We start from the raw sequence: 19,642 nt of genomic DNA, 5'->3' as shown, positions 1-19,642 counted from the left end.
GACGCAGCTAGCGAGAAGGTCGGCACAGGGTGCGACCGAGGGACGAAGAGCTGTAGATGAGTACACTGGCGGATGAGAAGGAAGCATGCGACGATTCCGAGGGACGAGAAGCCAGAACGGAAGCCTACTCGAGAAGGCCAAAATTGGGTTTGGGTGAGCCTTATTTCGGTTGGCTGAAATCACCCAAGCGAGCCGGAGCAGAAGATATAGACCGAGGTGAACGGAACCGGAGCAGAGAGCCCGGACTAGAAAAAGTCAACTCTGTTGACTTTCTTGATCCGGGTGCTCGGACTAGTCTGGGGCGCCCGGAACCCTTCCGAGCGCCCAGACCTAGAGTTTATCAAGATCACGGTCAAACGTGATCTATATGAGAAGGGATAAAATTTTATCCTCTCTCAGGTGCCTAGAACCCTTCCAGGCGCCCCGACCAAGGCTATAAATATAGCCTTGGTCCAAGAAGCTGAACAAGACAAGCAATTAGCATTTCCAACACTTGTGTGCTTCATTTGTAGTTTTGCTTCTTTATTTTCTGTGCTTAAATGCTGTAAGAGGCTTCTCCGCCTGAAGGAGATAGTTAGTACACTTTAACATCCTTGGATTAATAACCTCCTCGGTTATAACCAAGTAAAACCCCTTTGCCTCTTCTTTCCTATTTTATTTGTTTATTTTATTTATGCAAGTGTTCTTTTGAAAGTTCGAGAAGGGTTGTGCTTTTTGTTTTTACAGGGCAATTCAACCCTCCTTCTAACCGGCCAACGCGGTCCAACAAGTGGTATCAGAGCAAGGGTGCCTCAGAAGGACTAACCACCAACTGAAGCAATGAGATGGCCGGAGCTAACATCTAACCACCAACTTTCGAGGGGGATTTCGCTTTTTGGAAGCGACGAATGCAGGTTTATTTTAAAACTGACTTTAATATGTGTCTAACAATGAAATATGATTTTGAAATGCCCAAAAGCAAAGAAGGAGAAGAACTTGAGGAGCATCAGTGGACTAACTATTAGGACCAAAAGTAGCTAGAGGGGGGGGGGGGGTGAATAGCTCGTCGCGTTCGCTCGTTGCTCGGCGTTGCTTGTTCCTTCAAAGATGTGCAGCGGAAAATACAGAAACAAACACACAACGCTAACACGGTTGGTTTTACTTGGTATCCATCTCACAAGAGGTGACTAATCCAAGGATCCACACCAACACACACACCCTCCACTAAATAAAACTCTCCTTTATGGTAACTACCAAGGGCGGAGAAGCCCTACAAGACTCAATACAAGAAGAGAGGGAAAGGATACAAGAAATACAAGCTTACAATGAGTATAAACCCTAACCCTAGCTTCTCTTCTTGGCTTTGATCCGCCTCTTGACTTGGAAAACTTCCAAGATCCTTCAAGAACTGGCGATCTGAGCTTTGTGAGTGCTGTGGAGGAGCTGGCGAGAAATCTGGAGTGAATCGGAGAAGAGATGCCGAAGGAAATGAACGCCTGCGGCCTTTATCGACGCCAACGGTCGGATCCCGATCGATTCGAATGTTCCCAATCGATCGGGGAGGCTTTGGATCGATCCACGGATCGATCCAGAGCGCCTCTGTGCTCTGGAAAAGCGCCTGGATCGATCCAGCGCTTATCGCGCGAAGCAGCCGCGTCCCAATCGATCCACTGATCGATTGGGACCTCTGGATCGATCCAGAGGCTCTCTGTTCGCTGGGACAGGTCTGGATCGATCCACTGATCGATCCAGCACTTGATTTTTGTCCAAAACCAAGTCCCAAACCTCCCAAACCAACATCCGGTCAACCTTGACCTGTTGGTATGTCATGCCTAGCATCTAGTCACTCCCTTGACCTGCTAGGACTCCCTTACCAAGTGTCCGGTCAATCCCTTTGACCCACTTGGACTTTTCTCTGTGCCAAGTATCCGGTCAATCCCTTTGACCTACTTGGACTTTTCTTTCATGCCAAGTATCCAGTCAATCCTTTGACCTACTTGGACTTCCAAGCACCAGATGTCCGATCATCCTTGATCCATCTGGATTTTCCCTTGCCTGGCTTCACTCACCAGGACTTTCACCTAGCTTCACTCACTAGGGTTTTCCATCTGCCTAGCTTCACTCACTAGGACTTTCACCTGGCTTCACTCACCAGGATTTCCATCTGCCTAGCTTCACTCACTAGGACTTCCTTCTGCCTGGCTTCACTCACCAGGACTTTTCTTCTGCCTGGCTTCACTCACCAGGACTTTCATACTGCCTAGCTTCACTCACTAGGTCTTTCATTTTGCCTAACATCCCAGTTAGGACTTCACAGTCAAGTATCCAGTCAACCTTGACCTACTTGACTCTTCTTCAATCAATATCTTATTGTCAAACATCTAAACCCAAACCAAGACTCAGCTTGGTTACCCAGGTCAACCTTGACCTGAGGGATATTGCACCAACACTAACGAGCAACGTAACGAAGTTATGGCAAATGGTAAGGTCAAGTCCGGTCTTTTGAGCGTACTACCTGCCAAGGATCTCGACAGAATCGGAAAATACAAAAGCGTAAAAGAACTTTGGGAAAAGTTCTTGAAGCTCTACGAAGAACCAGTTGAGGTCAAATCCAACTCCTTGATGGACACCAAGTCACCGTCAGAAGAGTCCGAGATTGAGGAAACTATCGGGACAACCCTAACAGCCAAATTCCATCCCGAGGATACAGAAATCTCATCTCAGATGAGCATCGATGAAAGGGGAGATCTTTGAAAGAAAATAACTCAACAGGGGGAGAATCAAAAGCCGACAAGGTAAGTCAGGTATGGTCTTCACCTCCTGACCAATTAATTAAGTCAATCAAAACATTACCGGAAGATTTTTGTGAATTAGAAACGTTGTCGGAAGATTTTTGTAAACTGGAAATTATCTTGTCGAAAGAATTTTGTGAATTAAAATCTAAAGAATTATTTACTAAGAATAGTGAGTTAAAATAAACTCAAGCAACAGCTTGTCAATTAAAGAATCTCGACAAACTAACAATAGAAAATAACTTGATAAAGGAAAGAATAAAATTTTTTGCATGCTCAATACTTTCTGCTTCAAATTTGAAAAATTGTGATTTAAGAAATTATGATAGACTAAAATGAAAATTTAGATATCATAATGATATTAAAGAAATGGCAATAACTTAAGAACGAATTTTGTTTAAATAAATAATAATAATAATAAGTTAGTATTATTCTTTTTGCAAATTGTTAAACTATGAAAATTTTGTTTGAGTTATTCCTGCCAACAGAAGAATTTTTTTTAATTAAATTTTTTTTGTTTGCTAATATAAAATGCAATTTGTGATAAATCTTGAAAATGCATGCTCTATTTTTTTCAAGATCTCAAAAATTGAATTAAAAAAGCTATCAAAAAATTCTTTTGGTTTTTATCTTTCAAAGTATTTCATACTTTACTTATTTCAAAGGATTAACCCTTATATTTTTTTCTTGGAATCCCATTTTTTATGTGATCAAAGGGGGAGAAGGTAATATTAAGTTTAGGGGGAAGTAGCATCAAAATTAAAAATTTTATCTTTTTGCACTTTCATTGCAAAATTTAATTACTTTTAATTTATGCTAGTTACCCTAGCTTAACGTGGATTGCTCACATCAAAAAGGGGGAGATTATTGGAACTCCAAGGTTATTTTGATGTGATCAACAAGTTAAGTTAGGTCCTGTGGTGTTTTAACCTTGTGTCTAAGTGTGCAGGAACTTAGGAGCATAGGGAGTCGAGCGGAAGATGCAGCTAGCGAGAAGGACAACATGGGAGAGTGCGTCTGAGGGACGAGGCACTGCGGAAAAGTACACCAACGGATGAGAAGGAAGCGTGCGTTGTTTTCGAGGGACGAGAAACCGGAGCGGAAGATTGCTTGGGGAGCAAGACGCAGCTAGTGAGAAGGTCGGCACGGGGTGCGACCGAGGGACGAAGAGTCACGGATGATTACGCTAGCAGATGAGAAGAAAGCACACGATAATTTTGAGGGACGAGAAGTCGGAGCGGAAGCCTGCTCGAGAAGGCCGAAATTGGGTTCGAGTGAGCCTTATTTCGATTAGCTGAAATCACCCAAGCGAGCCGAAACGGAAGATCTGGACTGAGGTGAATGAAACCGGAGCAAAGGGCTCGGACCAGAAAAAGTCAACTCTATTGACTTTTTGGTCTGGGTGCCCAGAACCTTTCCGGGCGCCCGGACCTGGAGTTTATCAAGATCGCGGTCAAACACGATCTATGCAAGAAGGGATAAAATTTTATCCCCTCCCAGGCGCCTGGAACCCTTCCAGGCGCCCCTACCAAGGCTATAAATATACCCTTGGTCCAAGCAGCTGAACAAGACAAGCAATTAACATTTCCAACACTTGCATGCTTCATTTGTAGTTTAGCTTCTTTATTTTTTGTGCTTAAATGTTGTAAGAGGCTTCTGCACCTGAAGAAGATAGTTAGTGCGCTTCAACTTCCTTGGATTAACAACCGTCCCGGTTGTAACCTAGTAAAACCCCTTTGCCTCTTCTTTCCTGTTTTATTTGTTTACTTTATTTATGCAAGTGTTCTTTTGAAAGTTCGAGAAGGGTTGTGCTTTTTATTTTTACAGGGCAATTCAACCCCCCTTCTAGCCGGCCAACGTGGTCCAACAAATATGTGGTCTCCTCTTAAGAGGGTCATGTCCAGTGTACCTCTAAGCTCAAGGCACCCCTAAGTACAACTTAGATATCCATTCCTTGGTCTATCTTGACCTAGTCATACTCAGCGTTGATCTAGATATTCATGTCCCCTTTAGATATCTATTAGATCAAGGACTATTTTCAGATTAATATACCCATTAATCTATGGGACTTTATCATTAATCATATACGTATAGAAAAGTAAATAATTAATGATAAATACTTACGTTTATGAAATAATTATCGACAAAATATATAAGTAGTGTCTTGGCACATAAGTGCACACACTAACAATCTCCCACTTGTACTATTGCCAAACACTATGGACTCTTAGTCCTAGGATCCTCATATGGGTCTCATGTTTATGTAGAGATAAGACTTTTGTGAGTGGGTCTGCGATGTTCTCGCTGGTGTCTACTCTGCTAACCAACACATCACCCTTCTAAATAATCTCTTTGAGAATGTGATACTCTCTCAATACATGCTTGGATCGTTGGTGAAACCTTGGCTCCTTTGCCTGCGTTATGGCCTCATTATTATCATAGTATAGCATAACTGGATCAATAATGCCAGGAACCACTTCAACTCCGCTATGAAGTTCTTGATCCACACAGCTTCCTTTATTGCCTTTGATGCTGCTATGTACTCAGACTCAACTGTTGAATTTGTAGCTATCTCCTACTTGGAACTCCTCCAGCAAACAGCTGCATCATTCAATCAAAACACATATGCTTGCTATGATTTTAGATCATCCTAATCTGTCTGGAAATTTGCTTCGATATGTCCTCTAACGACTAATTCCACGCCTCCTCCGAAAACTAAGAATATGTTCTTAGTTCTTCTAAGATACTTGAGGATAATCTTTACCACAGTTCAGTGTCCCTCTCCAGGATCTGACTGATATCTACTCGTCATGCTTAATGCATACGAGACATCTAGTTAAATGCATATAATAACATACATTATGAACTCTATAGTCGAAGCATAAGGTATCTTATCCATTCTACTTCTTTACTCTTATGTTTTTGGACACATAGTCTTGGAAAGATGTACACCATATGACACTGGTAAATATCCTCTCTTGGAGTCCTACATATCGAATTTATTCAGTATTTTGTCAATGTATGTACCTTGACTCAACTCTAGTAACCTGCTTTATCTATCTCAGTATATTCTAATACCTAAGACATATGTTGTATCCTCAAGATCTTTCATTGAGAAACACTCTCCCAACCAAGTTTTGGTAGATTCTAAACTAGGGATGTCATTGCCTATAAGAAATATATCATCAACACACAATACTAGGAACGTAATCTTGCTCCCACTTACCTTCTTATAAATGCAAGGTTCTTCTGGATTCTTGACTAAAGAAAAATCTTTAATGGCTTAGTTAAATCACAAATTCTAACTCCAAGATACTTGTTTTAGTTCATAAATGGACTTCTTGAGCTTACATAACTTATTGGCATTCTTGGATTTTATAAAACCGGGAGGTTGTACCATATATATTTCCTCCTGTAACATTCCATTTAGGAAAACAGTTTTAACATCTATTTGTCAAATCTTATAATCCTTGTAAGTTGGTATAGCTAGCAAAATCCTAATAGACTTAAGCAGTGTAACGAGCAAAAATGTTTCATCATAGTCAATTCCTTAACGTTGATTAAAACCCTTTGCTACAAGCTTAGCTTTATAGGTACTTATGTTCCCTTCCATATCAATCATTTTCTTGAAGACCCATTTGCACCCTATGGGTTTTACCCCAACTGGCATATCAAACAGCTCCTAAACTTGGTTGGTGTTGTTGATACAGTCTGACCTGAATGTTGTTTTGCTGTTGACACTGATTTAAGTTTGTATCAGATAATTAACTCAGATTAATTACTAATCCAGGTTGACTAGGTTGACCTGAGTGAAGCTAGGTGTAAGTCCTGGTGAGTGAAGCCAGGTGAAAACCCTAGTGAGTGAAGCTAGGTGCAAGTCCTGGTGAGTGAAGCCAGGTGAAAACCCTAGTAAGTGAAGCTAGGTGCAAGTCCTGGTGAGTGAAGCCAGGTGAAAACCCTAGTAAGTGAAGCTAGGTGCAAGTCCTGGTGAGTGAAGCCAGGTGAAAACCCTAGTGAGTGAAGCTAGGTGCAAGTCCTGGTGAGTGAAGCCGGGCAAGGAAAAATCCAGATGGATCAAGGGTGATCGGACATCTGGTGTTGAAAAGTCCAAGAAGGAAACTTGGCATGCGGAGTCAGAGAGGGTTCGGTAGCTCGTTCTCTAGGACCAAATGAAGTCGGAGAGGGCTAGGGAGCTCATTTCTCCGGACTAGGTCAGAGAGGGCTCGACCCGGACTGAGTCAAGAAGCTGGATCGGTCTGCAGACCGATCCAGTGAAACCTTTATACCTGATCGGTCTGCCGACCGATCAGGAATTGATCAGTGGCTACTGAACGTTTACTGATCGGTCTGCAGACCGATCAGAAATCGATCAGTAGCCTACTGTGATGTTACTGATCGGTCTGGAGACCGATCAGGAAGCTGTAAGCGTTTGGGAAGAACGCTATCTGATCGGTCTCGGGACCGATCAGATTAGTGCCTGATCGGTCCGCAGACCGATCAGGAGCTGCGCGTATTTTCAAACAGCGCTATCTGATCGGTCTGGGGACCGATCAGATTAGTTCCTGATCGGTCCGCAGACCGATCAGCGATGATCCAGAAAGCGTGGATCGGTCTGCAGACCGATCCACGGTATTGTTTATTTTGCATGTACTTTTTCTGATTGCCGTATTTGTCTTCACCATCTGTTTTTAACCATCTGCTGTGAGTCTTTTGAGCTTGCAGGTTGCAGGTCACATTCTCATGGTTAATTTCAAATTGAGCTTCATTAAGAGAAGAAGACAAGTGCTCTTTACACTGTGATTTGTTTGCAGATGCATTTGAGGCATCAACGTTCTTTGGGTTCTGATTGCGATTGGGCTGCGATCTGCTTGACTCTGGGATTGGTGCTCAGAAGACGCCAGTGATGACTGTGATATCATTGGTGTGAGTTCAAAGAACGGTAAGGAGAAAGAGGATTGGTGCTGATTTGCGATTTGACGGATCTGTGATGAAGATCAGATTTGAGAAGCAGTAAAAAACAGCGAGAGGGGAACAAGAACAAAAAAAACGAAGAAAGCTTGAAAGAAAAGTCTGTGCTGTTGTGCGAAGTTCTTGAGCTCTCGGGTGAACTGCGATCTCTGTTTTCTGCTACTGATACTCGCGTGGTTGTAAGCATTTCCATTCTCCTTTGCCACCGAGTTTCTGTAAGTCTCATGCTTTAATTTAGATCTTTCTTGAGACTCTGTTGAGAGGTTGCTCCACCGAGAAGAAGACATCTTTAGCCGGAAGTTATCCGGGGTGCGATCTACCGAAGATCAAGGAGTCGTCCACCTTACGGACACGCCGAGGAGTAGGGGCAAGTTATCCCCGAACCTCGTATACCTTTGTGTCTGCTCTGTGTGTGTTTTTCTTCCTTCGTTTTAGTTTTCCACTTCCGCTGTGCTAACTAGTTTTTGTGTAGAACTCTCTGTCTAAGTTTTTTAAGGGGCTATTCACCCCCCTCTAGCCATCTAAGATCCCAACAAGTGGTATCAGAGCCTGGTGCTCTTCATCTGGACTAACATTCCAAGGAGCAACAAGATGGCCATGAAGGAAGGATTCAGCACCAACAGACCACCGTTCTTCGATGGAGCAGATTTCCAGTATTGGAAGAGCCGCATGGAGTATTACCTCAAGACTGATATCTCCATGTGGTTCTCGGTCAAGGAAGGCTTCACACCACTGAAGGACGAAGAAGGTAAGGAACTCGATTCATCAAGGTGGTCTACTGAACAAACTCGTAAAGGGGAAGCCGATGCCAAGGCGGTTGTCACCTTACAATGTGGGATTGCCAAGGACCAACTCGTCAAGGTAGGTCCATTCTCGAGTGCAAAAGATTTATGGAACAAGCTTATCGAGCTCCAAGAAGGAACTCGAGATTCTCGGATAGCCAAGAGGGACCTATTCTTGAATCAACTACAAAATCTCACCATGAAAGAAAATGAAACGGTAAGTGAACTACATGGGAGGTTCAAGGAAATCATCAATGGTTTACATTCCGTGGATGAACGCATGGAGAATCGCGATCTAGTAAGGTACGCTCTTAAATCCTTTCCATGGAATGCCTTGTGGTCATCTATGGTAGATGCCTACAAGGTTTCCAAGGATCTTTCCATTGTTAAATTAGACGAATTCTTTTGTGAAATGGAACTTCATGAACTTGCTAACAAAGGTCAAAAGGAGAAAGGTATAGCTTTGGTTGCAGGAGAAAAGAGCAAGGATGGGAGAAGAAGGAGAGAAAAGAAGAAGGAGAAAGAGATTCCTTCATCTTCATCCTCCTCCGAGTCCGATGATGAAGGTGGATCATCATCAAGCGAGATGGCAAATTTTGTGAGGAGGATCATGAGAAGAAGCAGGAGATATAAAGGAAAAGGTAAATCTAATGATCAAAATATCGATAAGACTAATGTTACATGTTATGAGTGTAGCAAGAAAGGCCACTACCGGAGTGAGTGTCCAAAACTCAAGAAGGAGGAACGGGCCAAAAAGAAGGAGGAAAGAGCCAAGAAGAAGAAAGCTCTCAAGGCCACTTGGGATGAATCCTCCTCAAGCTCATCGGAGGAGGAAGAGAAGAAGGAGAAGAGTACTCGGCAATTGGCACTCATGGCAAGGGAGGAGTCCGAATCCGAGAGTGATGACTCAAGCACATCAGCCGCGGCTTCATCATCTTCGGATGATGAAGAGGTAACCTCTTCTCACTTAGAAAAATGCTATAAGACTATTACACATTTGTCTACCTTGCTTAAAAAATCAAAAACAGAAAATAAATCATTAAAAGAAGAAGTAGAGAACTTGAGAGCTCTTAGGGAAGATGAGGTTGATGACCTACATCTAGAGCTCCTTGAAGATGAAAACAAAGCCTTGAAGGGTGAGGTTGAGAAACTCAAGAAAATGCTTGAGAAATTCTCAACTAGCTCCAAGACATTAGACATGATTCTAAATGCCCAAAGGGCGGTCTACAACAAGGCTGGATTAGGATACCAACCTAAGGAGTCTAGCTTTATTTCTTTAGTGTCAAGAACCCAATTTCATAGATCGCATGTTTCTAGGGTTCATGAGACTAGGAAGAAGGTAACAAAGGCATGGGTGCCTAAGTCTTTCATTGTAGATGCATTAGGTCCCAAGACTTGGGTACCTAAAACATCTATCTTTCGTGTCTTGTAGGCATTGGTAAAGGGGGAGCGTCTATCAACTTGGTTTGTTGATAGTGGATGCTCCAAGCACATGACCGGGGACAAGTCACTATTTTCTACCATTCAAAACAAAAATAGAGGTAATGTGTCATTTGGTAACAATGGTAGTCTTAAGGTTGTAGGAGTTGGAGACATTCAGATATCCGAATGTCTCCATATCAAGAATGTCCTTCTAGTCAAGGGGATGAGTTTTAATCTCCTAAGTGTCAGTCAATTGTGTGATACGGGTTACACAATTGAATTTCATTCAAGTCAATGTTTGGTTAAACACATTGACACACTTGACCAGTACTAGTAGGCACAAGGGTTGATAATATTTATCAAGTATCGTTTAAAAGTGCTACTAATGCTTTGATTAAGTGTTTTATGTCAAAAGAAGAAGAGTCTTGGCTATGGCATAGAAGGTTGGCACATGTAAACATGAAGAACATCCGGAAGTTGGCCAACCAAGGATTAGTGCGAGACTTACCCAGCATCAAGTACCACAAGACCAAACTATGTGATGCATGTCAAAAGGGTAAGCAAACAAAAGGTGTTCATAAAGGTAAAAGCACTGTAAGTACATCTACTACTTTAGATTTATTGCACATGGACCTATTTGATTGCAGTAGTGTAATATCATTGAATGGAAGTAGATATTGCTTGGTAATCGTAGATGATTTTACTAGATACACATGGACTTTCTTTTTGAAACATAAGGACCAAACTATAGATATTTTTATTTCCTTTTGTAGAAGAACTGAAAATGAAAAATCGACAACAATTAAAACCATTAGAAGTGATCATGGTGGGGAATTTCAAAATCATAGGTTTTTAGAGTTTTGTCAAGAGAAGGGATATAGGCATGAGTTCTCTACTCCAAGGACCCCACAGCAAAATGGGGTTGTGGAGAGAAAGAACCGAGTCTTACAAGAGGCTGCACGAAGCATACTCAATGAGTACTACCGAGCTACTTATGGGCTGAAGCTGTGAATACAGCTTGCTATGTGAAAAATAGAGTTTTAATACATAGGTTTTTAGGAAAGACTCCCCATGAACTTTGGTTTGGGAAACCACCTACAATTAAACATCTTAGGGTGTTTGGTTGTAAGGTGTTTATTTTGAACACCAAGGACCATCTTGGGAAGTTCACGGCTAAGGCTGATCAAGGGATACTGGTCGGGTATTCTCTTACCAGCAAAGTCTATCGAGTCTACAACAATAGGACCAAATTGATTGAAGAGTCCTCTGATGTAGCCTTTGAAGAAATCCCTAACTTAAATGATCAACCAAGGGATGTAGGAGAAATTCAATTTGAACTTAGAAATCTAAGTTTGAATGATCAAAATGAAGAACGAGACGAAGTTGACTCTGATGGTGATGAGCAAAGGCAACAAAGAACTCAATTTGATCCTTTGCCTGATATTGAGTCCTCGCCTGTGCCGAGTGAGACCATTCATGAGGCACCACCAACACCAAGACAATCTAGGATAGCCACTAGTCATCCCCAAGACCAAATTGTGGGAGACATTCAACAAGGGGTTAGGACTAGATCATTCTTTAGAAATGAGTCTAATGAAGTCACATTGATTTCAGAGATTGAACCAAAATTAGTTGATGAGGCATTGCGCGATCCTGATTGGATCATAGCTATGCAAGACGAATTAGGTCAATTTGAAAGGAGCCAAGTGTGGGACTTGGTTCCTAGACCGAAAAAGACCACCATTATTGGAACTAAATGGGTCTTCAAAAATAAGTTAAATCAAAAGGGAGAAGTTGTAAGAAACAAGGCAAGACTTGTAGCCAAGGGCTATAGTCAAGTCGAAGGTCTCGATTATGATGAGACTTATGCTCCCGTGGCACGATTAGAGTCCATTCGGTTGATGCTAGCTTTTGCTGCACATAGAGGTTTCAAACTCTATCAAATGGATGTTAAATCTGCCTTCCTAAATGGTTTTATTAAAGAAGAAGTCTATGTTGAACAACCACCGGGGTTTGTGAATACCGAAGCTCCAAACCACGTGTACAAGCTCAAGAAAGCACTTTATGGGCTTAAACAAGAACCACGAGCTTGGTACGAAAGGTTGTCAACATATTTACTAGAAAAGGGTTTTGTGAGAGGCCAAATAGACCCAACACTATTTCTGCGTAGAGATGGTGAAAATATTTTTGTAGCCCAAGTATATGTCGATGACATAATTTGTGGCTCAAATAACAAGGGCTATTTGAATGAATTTATTTCTCACATGGAAAGTGAGTTTGAGATGAGTCTAGTAGGAGAATTGACATTCTTCCTTGGACTTGAAATCAAACAAACTCGAGATGGCATTTATGTCCATCAGACGAAATACACTCAAGAGATGCTTAGAAAATTCAATATGAGTGACTCTAAGGAAGTGTCCACTCCAATGGCGACAAACACTCGCCTTGACAATGATGAGAGTGGGAAACCAATTGATCTAACGCAATATAGAAGCATGATTGGTAGTCTTCTATATCTCACAGCTAGTCGACCGGACATACTTTTCGCTGTGGGCATGTGCGCTAGATATCAAGTCTGTGCCAAGGAATCTCATTTCATTGCAGTTAAGAGAATATTGAGATACCTTAAGGGCACAATTCGAGTAGGTCTATGGTACCCTCGTACAGAGTCTTTTGACTTGATAGGCTATACCGATTCCGATTATGCTGGGTGCAAATTGGATCGGAAAAGTACTAGTGGGGGTTGCCAATTTTAGGTTCATCTTTAGTTAGTTGGTCAAGTCGGAAGCAACATTGTGTTGCCTCTCCACGACCGAGGCCGAATATATTGCCATGGGAGAGAGTGTATCACAATTGTTGTGGATGATACACACCCTAGAGGATTATGGACTTTCTTATAAGGGTGTACAAGTGCTATGTGACAACATTAGCACGATCAACCTAACTAAAAATCCAGTCCATCATTCAAGGACCAAGCACATTGAAGTGCGTCATCACTTCATTAGAGATCACGTAGCTAGGGGTGACATTGTGCTCACATATGTGGAGTCAAAGTCAAACCTAACCGACATTTTCACCAAACCCCTTCCGGAGAATGAATTTAGTCATTTAAGGAGGGAGTTGGGAATGTGTTTGGCTCCTTAGGTCATTAGAACTTCATCATGATCAATAAGGACTATTAAAATGACAAGAGTAATTGGGACAATAATTTGGGCAACTTGGGAACATCTCACACAAACAATAAGGTTTAACAAAATATTTTTGTTTGCTAGAAATGGGGTGAGATGTTTGGATCAACCCAATTATTCAAAATGTATCATGCATCCCTTGAATAATTAGGTTGAAGAGACATTAATTGAGTATGGGGAAGGCCATTACATAATTCATGTGTATTTGGCTCCTAGATCTTACTCATAAATTCCAACCAAGGAATCTTGGTTGGACTTTTGCCTAGAAATTTTCTAATCATGGTTGATGGTTGATGTGTTGATTGGTATTGTTGCTTGGTTCATGTCATGACTTTGATTGATAAAACGATAGGTTATTAAAGGGAATAATAACAACCTGGATATATTTTGACAAACTTGGAACTAAACATAACATGGATCAAGAATTTCAGCTTTCATGCCTTGTTTGAAAATTAGGACAAGTTGTTTATATTTTGACAAACTTGAACCTGATCATAGAGATGAGTTTAGCAAAAAATATGTTTTGAACTCTTAAGAATCAAGAAGACAGAATTCCATATGGTTGGAGTTAGTGTGAGGTTTTGTTTGATAAGAAACTGAAACTTTAGGGCTTTAAAACAAGTTCAGACCATAACTTTTAGGTAAGAGTTATGCTTGTAGATCCTCCAGGTTCTAGGTTCTGAACTTGGAAGTTTTCCTAGAGAAACTTCCACGAATTATCGAAACAAGTTACTGAAATTAGAACTTTCAGTTACTGGAATTACAACTTTCAGTTACTGAAATTACGGGAGAAATCAGACACTGATCGGTCTACGGACCGATCAAGTCAGCCTGGCACGCTCGAGCCCGCTACTGATCCCTTTCTGATCGGTCTACAGACCGATCAGAGAGATCCCTGATCGGTCCGGAGACCGATCAGATCAATTCAGCACAAAAGCCACTGATCAATCTCTGATCGGTCTACCGACCGATCAGGAAGCTCTCTGATCGGTCCGTGGACCGATCAGGATGTTCCTGGATCGGTCCAGGGACCGATCAGGAGGCGTCTGATAACTTCGGATCGAACAACCGTCCGATCATTTCTTCACTGTACACCCATCTAAACCTTTAAAACCTCCCGATCCCTTCTTTTCTTCGTTCATGCGAAACCCTAGCCGACTCTTCCCACTAGCCCACCCTTTCTCTTCTCTTTGCACGCCAAACCTAGCCGAAGCTCTAGCCCTCGGAAGCCCTAGTCTAAAGTTCAAATGGCACCAAGGTAACTTCTTACCTCTCTAAGAACTTGGCATTGTGTTTTCATTTCTCACTGAATCTTCTGTTGTTTTGTTGTCTCGGTTCTTAATTGTTGGTGGCTCCGGTGCTCACTCATTGCCCCATTTTACCCCATTGTGTCCCCTTAGGAAGAAATCAGTAGGTGAGGGTACTTCCAAGTCCAAAGATAAATCCAAAGCTCCTGCTGCTCCTTCCCGACCTCAACCATCCAGTTCAGGAAGATTTCCCAACCAACAGTTTGAACAATCCTTTAAGGAAAGGACCTTCAAATTGCTCCCATGTAGATCAGTCGATAGAAAATACATGAATGAGTTTTGTCCAGCCATTACGGAGACCATAGCCTACTATAAACTTGATTCCTTGGTCTATTTAGAGAGAGATATCAATTTTGACCTAGTCTCTGAATTCTATAACAACCTTCATCAGACTATTGATGGTAGTTATAGATCAAGAGTGGCTAAGCAAAACATTGATTTTAGCTTAATTGCCTTCTTTGGTTATTTAGGCTGTCGTATGTGTTCGGGGACGGTGTTCTCATTCTATCCTTCTTTGCCTGAACCCGTGCCTCATCCTCTTGATGTCTCATCTGACTCGATTTATGAGTACTTCTTTGGACATCCGAGACCAGATGGATTAGATGAGTTAGATGTCGACTTTCCTACATTTGCAGCCCTTGGCCTTTCTGCTCCTGATTACATTCTTTTCAAAATTGTTACAAACTGTCTTCTCCCTATTACTTCTAAACCATTGGCAGAGATTCGACCGTATCATTGTCTGATGCTTTACGGGTTGCGTAGGCGTCTTGACTTTGATGTCATGTCGAGTGTCTATACTTCTATCATATCCCATAGCGAGCCAAGCGGTTACACCATCTATATGCCTTTTGGGCATGTAATTACTGACTGGCTTGAGACCCTGGGTATTGATGTCTCTAAGGGGAGGATAGTAAAGATGGTTAAGCAGGATTGTCGACTTGGGAAACGTGCGTTTTCCAAGTCTGGAATCTTAGGACAGGATGGGACAGTTAGGTGGAAGGATGGGAGGGCACTTGGTGAGTTACCTCGACGACAGGTTGCTCCTGTTGCTGCTCCTCCTGCTGCTGACGATGGGGAGGCCGATCCTGATCTGCGCTGGCAGATCGCCGAGCTGGAGAGTCGCTTTGATCGACACGAGGAGATGGTGGCTGCTGAGTTCGATGGACTACGTATTCGGATAGACCAGCGCTACGATGACCTGCGCGGGCATATTGATCAGCGCTTCGATGATATGCGCAGTCATCAGGTGGTGACACAGCAGTTGCTACTCGGATGGATGGCACGCTACCCGCCTCCGCAGTCTTACCAAGGCTATTCATCCTCCAGCGTGCCGCCTCAGGATTTCACCCCTCCTGCCGATGATGGCGGTGTTCCTCAGTGTGAGGATGTTGATTGATACAGTTTGTTTGTTGGCTGTCTGTATTTTGGATGTTATTTGTTAGTCTTTATGTCAGACCTGGATGTTTGCACTTCTGATGCTACTCATATATTTATGCTACTCGGTGCTCCTTATTATGCTTCATTTTCTATGTTTTTTTTTTATTTATGTTGTTCCTATGCCATGATTTGATTGTATCTTTTGTCTTTCTTACTGTCGTATTGTGACCTTAGAGGGAACTCTAGGTCAGTTAAGAGAAGACAGTATGGATTAAGGGGGAGCCTTTTGAGTTTTTCACCTCATTTGCACCTTTTTGGTGTTTGGCAAAGGGGGAGAGGATACCTAAGTTTAGAAATGTATGAAAGCTTGATTTTAGGGGAGAGGATAACGGGAAGGATCTTGATTCCCGTCTTTGACTTGGTGGTGTATCCGTCTCAGGGGGAGGATCCTGATTTCCCTAAAATTATGGGTATATGAGCATTTCTGATCTAAACTTAAATCGTGTTGTCAAACAACAAAAAGGGGGAGATTGTTGATACAGTCTGACCTGGATGTTGTTTTGCTGTTGACACTGATTTAAGTTTGTATCAGATAATTAACTCAGATTAATTACTAATCCAGGTTGACTAGGTTGACCTAAGTGAAGCTAGGTGCAAGTCCTGGTGAGTGAAGCCAGGTGAAAACCCTAGTGAGTGAAGCTAGGTGCAAGTCCTGGTGAGTGAAGCCAGGTGAAAACCCTAGTGAGTGAAGCTAGGTGCAAGTCCTGGTGAGTGAAGCCAGGTGAAAACCCTAGTGAGTGAAGCTAGGTGCAAGTCCTGGTGAGTGAAGCCGGGCAAGAGAAAATCCAGATGGATCAAGGGTGATCGGACATCTGGTGTTGAAAAGTCCAAGAAGGAAACTTGGCATGCGGAGTCAGAGAGAGTTCGGTAGCTCGTTCTCTAGGACCAGATGAAGTCGGAGAGGGCTAGGGAGCTCATTTCTCCGGACTAGGTCAGAGAGGGCTCGACCGGATGAGTCAGAAGGCTGGATCGGTGCGGACCGATCGGTGAAACTCTTATACCTGATCGGTGGCCGATCGGAATGTCGATGACTCGAGCATCGATGCGGGCACCGATCGAAATCGATCGATAGCCTCATCAGTGATATTACCGATCGATGCGGAGACCGATCGAAGCTATAGCGTTTGGGAAGAACGCTATCGATCGGTCTCGGGACCGATCAGATTAATCTGATCGGTCGCGCAGATCGATCAGGCGCGTATTTTCAAGCAGCGCTATCGATCGATGCGGGACCGATCAGATAGTTCTGATCGGTCCGCACCGATCGGCGATGATCGGCGTGGATCGATGTGCACCGATCCACGATGTTGTTTTGCATGTACTTTTTCTGATTGTCGTATTTGTCTTCACCATCTGTTTTTAACCATCTGCTGTGAGTCTTTTGAGCTTGCAGGTTGCAGGTCACATTCTCATGGTTAATTTCAAATTGAGCTTCATTAAGAGAAGAAGACAAGTGCTCTTTACACTGTGATTTGCTGCAACAGATGCATTTGAGGCATCAACGTTCACTGGGTTTCTGATTGCGATTGGGCTGCGATCTGCTTGACTCCTGGGGATTGGTTCGAGCTCAGAAGACGCCAGTGATGACTGTGATATCATTGGTGTGAGTTCAGAGAACCAGGTAAGGAGAAAGAGGGATTGGCTGCAGCGCTGATTTGCGCAGTTTTGACCAGATCTGTGACAGCAGAAGATCAAATTTGAGAAGCAGTAAAAAACAGCGAGAGGGGAACAAGAACAAAAAAAATGAAGAAAGCTTGAAAGAAAAGTCTGTGCTGTTGTGCGAAGTTCTTGAGCTCTCGGGTGAACTACGATCTCTGTTTTCTGCTACTGATACTCGCGTGGTTGTAAGCATTTCCATTCTCCTTTGCCACCGAGTTTCTGTAAGTCTCGTGCTTTAATTTAGATCTTTCTTGAGACTCTGTTGAGAGGTTGCTCCACCGAGAAGGAGACATCTTTAGCCGCAAGTTATCCGGGGTGCGATCTACCGAAGATCAAGGAGTCGTCCACCTTACGGACACGCCGAGGAGTAGGGGCAAGTTATCCCCGAACCTCGTATACCTTTGTGTCTGCTGTGTGTGTGTTTTTCTTCCTTCGTTTTAGTTTTCCACTTCCGCTGTGCTAACTAGTTTTTGTGTAGAACTCTCTGTCTAAGTTTTTTAAGGGGCTATTCACCCCCCTCTAGCCATCTAAGATCCCAACAGGTGTATATGGAGTCCATTTCAGATTTCATGGCTTCTAACCATTTCTCAAAATCATTTGAAGCAACTGCTTTCTTGTAAGTCGACGGTTCATCATCTTCTATGAGTAGCATTTCCTCATCTTGGGTTACCAACCAACCATATCTATTTGTCTCTCAATGTATTCTTGTAGACTTACGTTGATATCATGTTTCTTAAGCAATCTCAGATGAAGGAGACACTTATACTTGTGGCATTATCTCATTGTCCAACTGTTCATCTTCTAGCCTATTTGTGGAGTCTATCATTTCTTCAAGACTTACTTTACTCCCACTACTTTCTTTAGAAATAAACTCTCTTTCCAAGAAAGTAGTATATTGAGCAACAATAACTTTGTGCTCACTTGGGAGATAAAAATAATATCACATTGTAGCTTTGGGATAACCTACAAATGTATATTTTATGGATCTTGCTACAAGCTTATTAGAATTTTTATTCTTCACGTAAGCATCACAACCTCATATTTTAAGGTAAGACAAATTTAGTTTCTTTCTAAACCATAATTCATAAGGAGTCTTATCTATTGTCTTTGTTGGATCTCGGTTAAGTGTGTGTGCTGCTATTTCTAAGGCATAGCTCCAGAATGACATTGGAAGACTTACATGACTCATCATTTATCTAACCATATCCATAAGTGTACAATTTCTCCTTTATGAAACGTCATTCCACTCTGGTGTTCGAGGAGGAGTAAGTTGAGAAATTATCTCACACTCTTTTAGGTAATCAATGAACTCTTGACTTAGATACTCGTCACCTCGATCACTCCGAAGGGCCTTAATCTTCTTTCTATGTTAATTTTCTACCTCATTCTTAAACTCCTTAGACTTATCTAAAGTTTCATATTTATGTCTCATTAAGTATATATATCCATATCTACTTAAATCGTCAATAAAAGTCATGAAGTAGGTATATGCTTTTCTAGCTTGAACTTGCAATGACCCACAAACATCACTATGTATGAGTTCTAGTGGTTCCTTTTCCCATTCACCTATCTTGGTGAAAGGCTTCTTGGTCATTTTGCCTTGTAAACATACTTTGCATGTATCTATGGGCTCTAATTCAAAAGAGTCCAAATACCCATTACTGAGTAATCTAGCGATGTGTTTATGGGTTATATGATCAAGTCTACAATGTTAGAGATATGTCAAGTTTGAGTCATGCAATTTTTGTTTATTACTTTTAATATAATAAATTGGTTTATCTAAGTTAAGAACATAAAGACCATTATTCAATGAATTATTTCCATAGAATACATTATTCAAATAGAAGGAACATAACTTATCCTTGAATTGAAATACTAATCCATCGGCATCCAAACTCGACACCGAAATGATATTCTTTAAGAAATAGGAACAAAATGATAGTTTTTTAAATTCAAAACATGTCCACTAGGTAAATTTATTGAATAGGTTCCTACGACTAAAGCAGCAACTCTCACTCTATTAGCTACTCGTATGTCCATTTCATTCTTGGACAACTGTCTGCAGTCACATAGACCTTGCATATTTACACAAATATGAGAACTACTTC

This window comes from Zingiber officinale, chromosome 2A, assembly GCF_018446385.1.
Source record: "Zingiber officinale cultivar Zhangliang chromosome 2A, Zo_v1.1, whole genome shotgun sequence".
In the NCBI taxonomy this organism is placed as follows: Eukaryota; Viridiplantae; Streptophyta; class Magnoliopsida; order Zingiberales; family Zingiberaceae; genus Zingiber; species Zingiber officinale.
Note: the sequence above shows the minus strand (reverse complement) of the source record.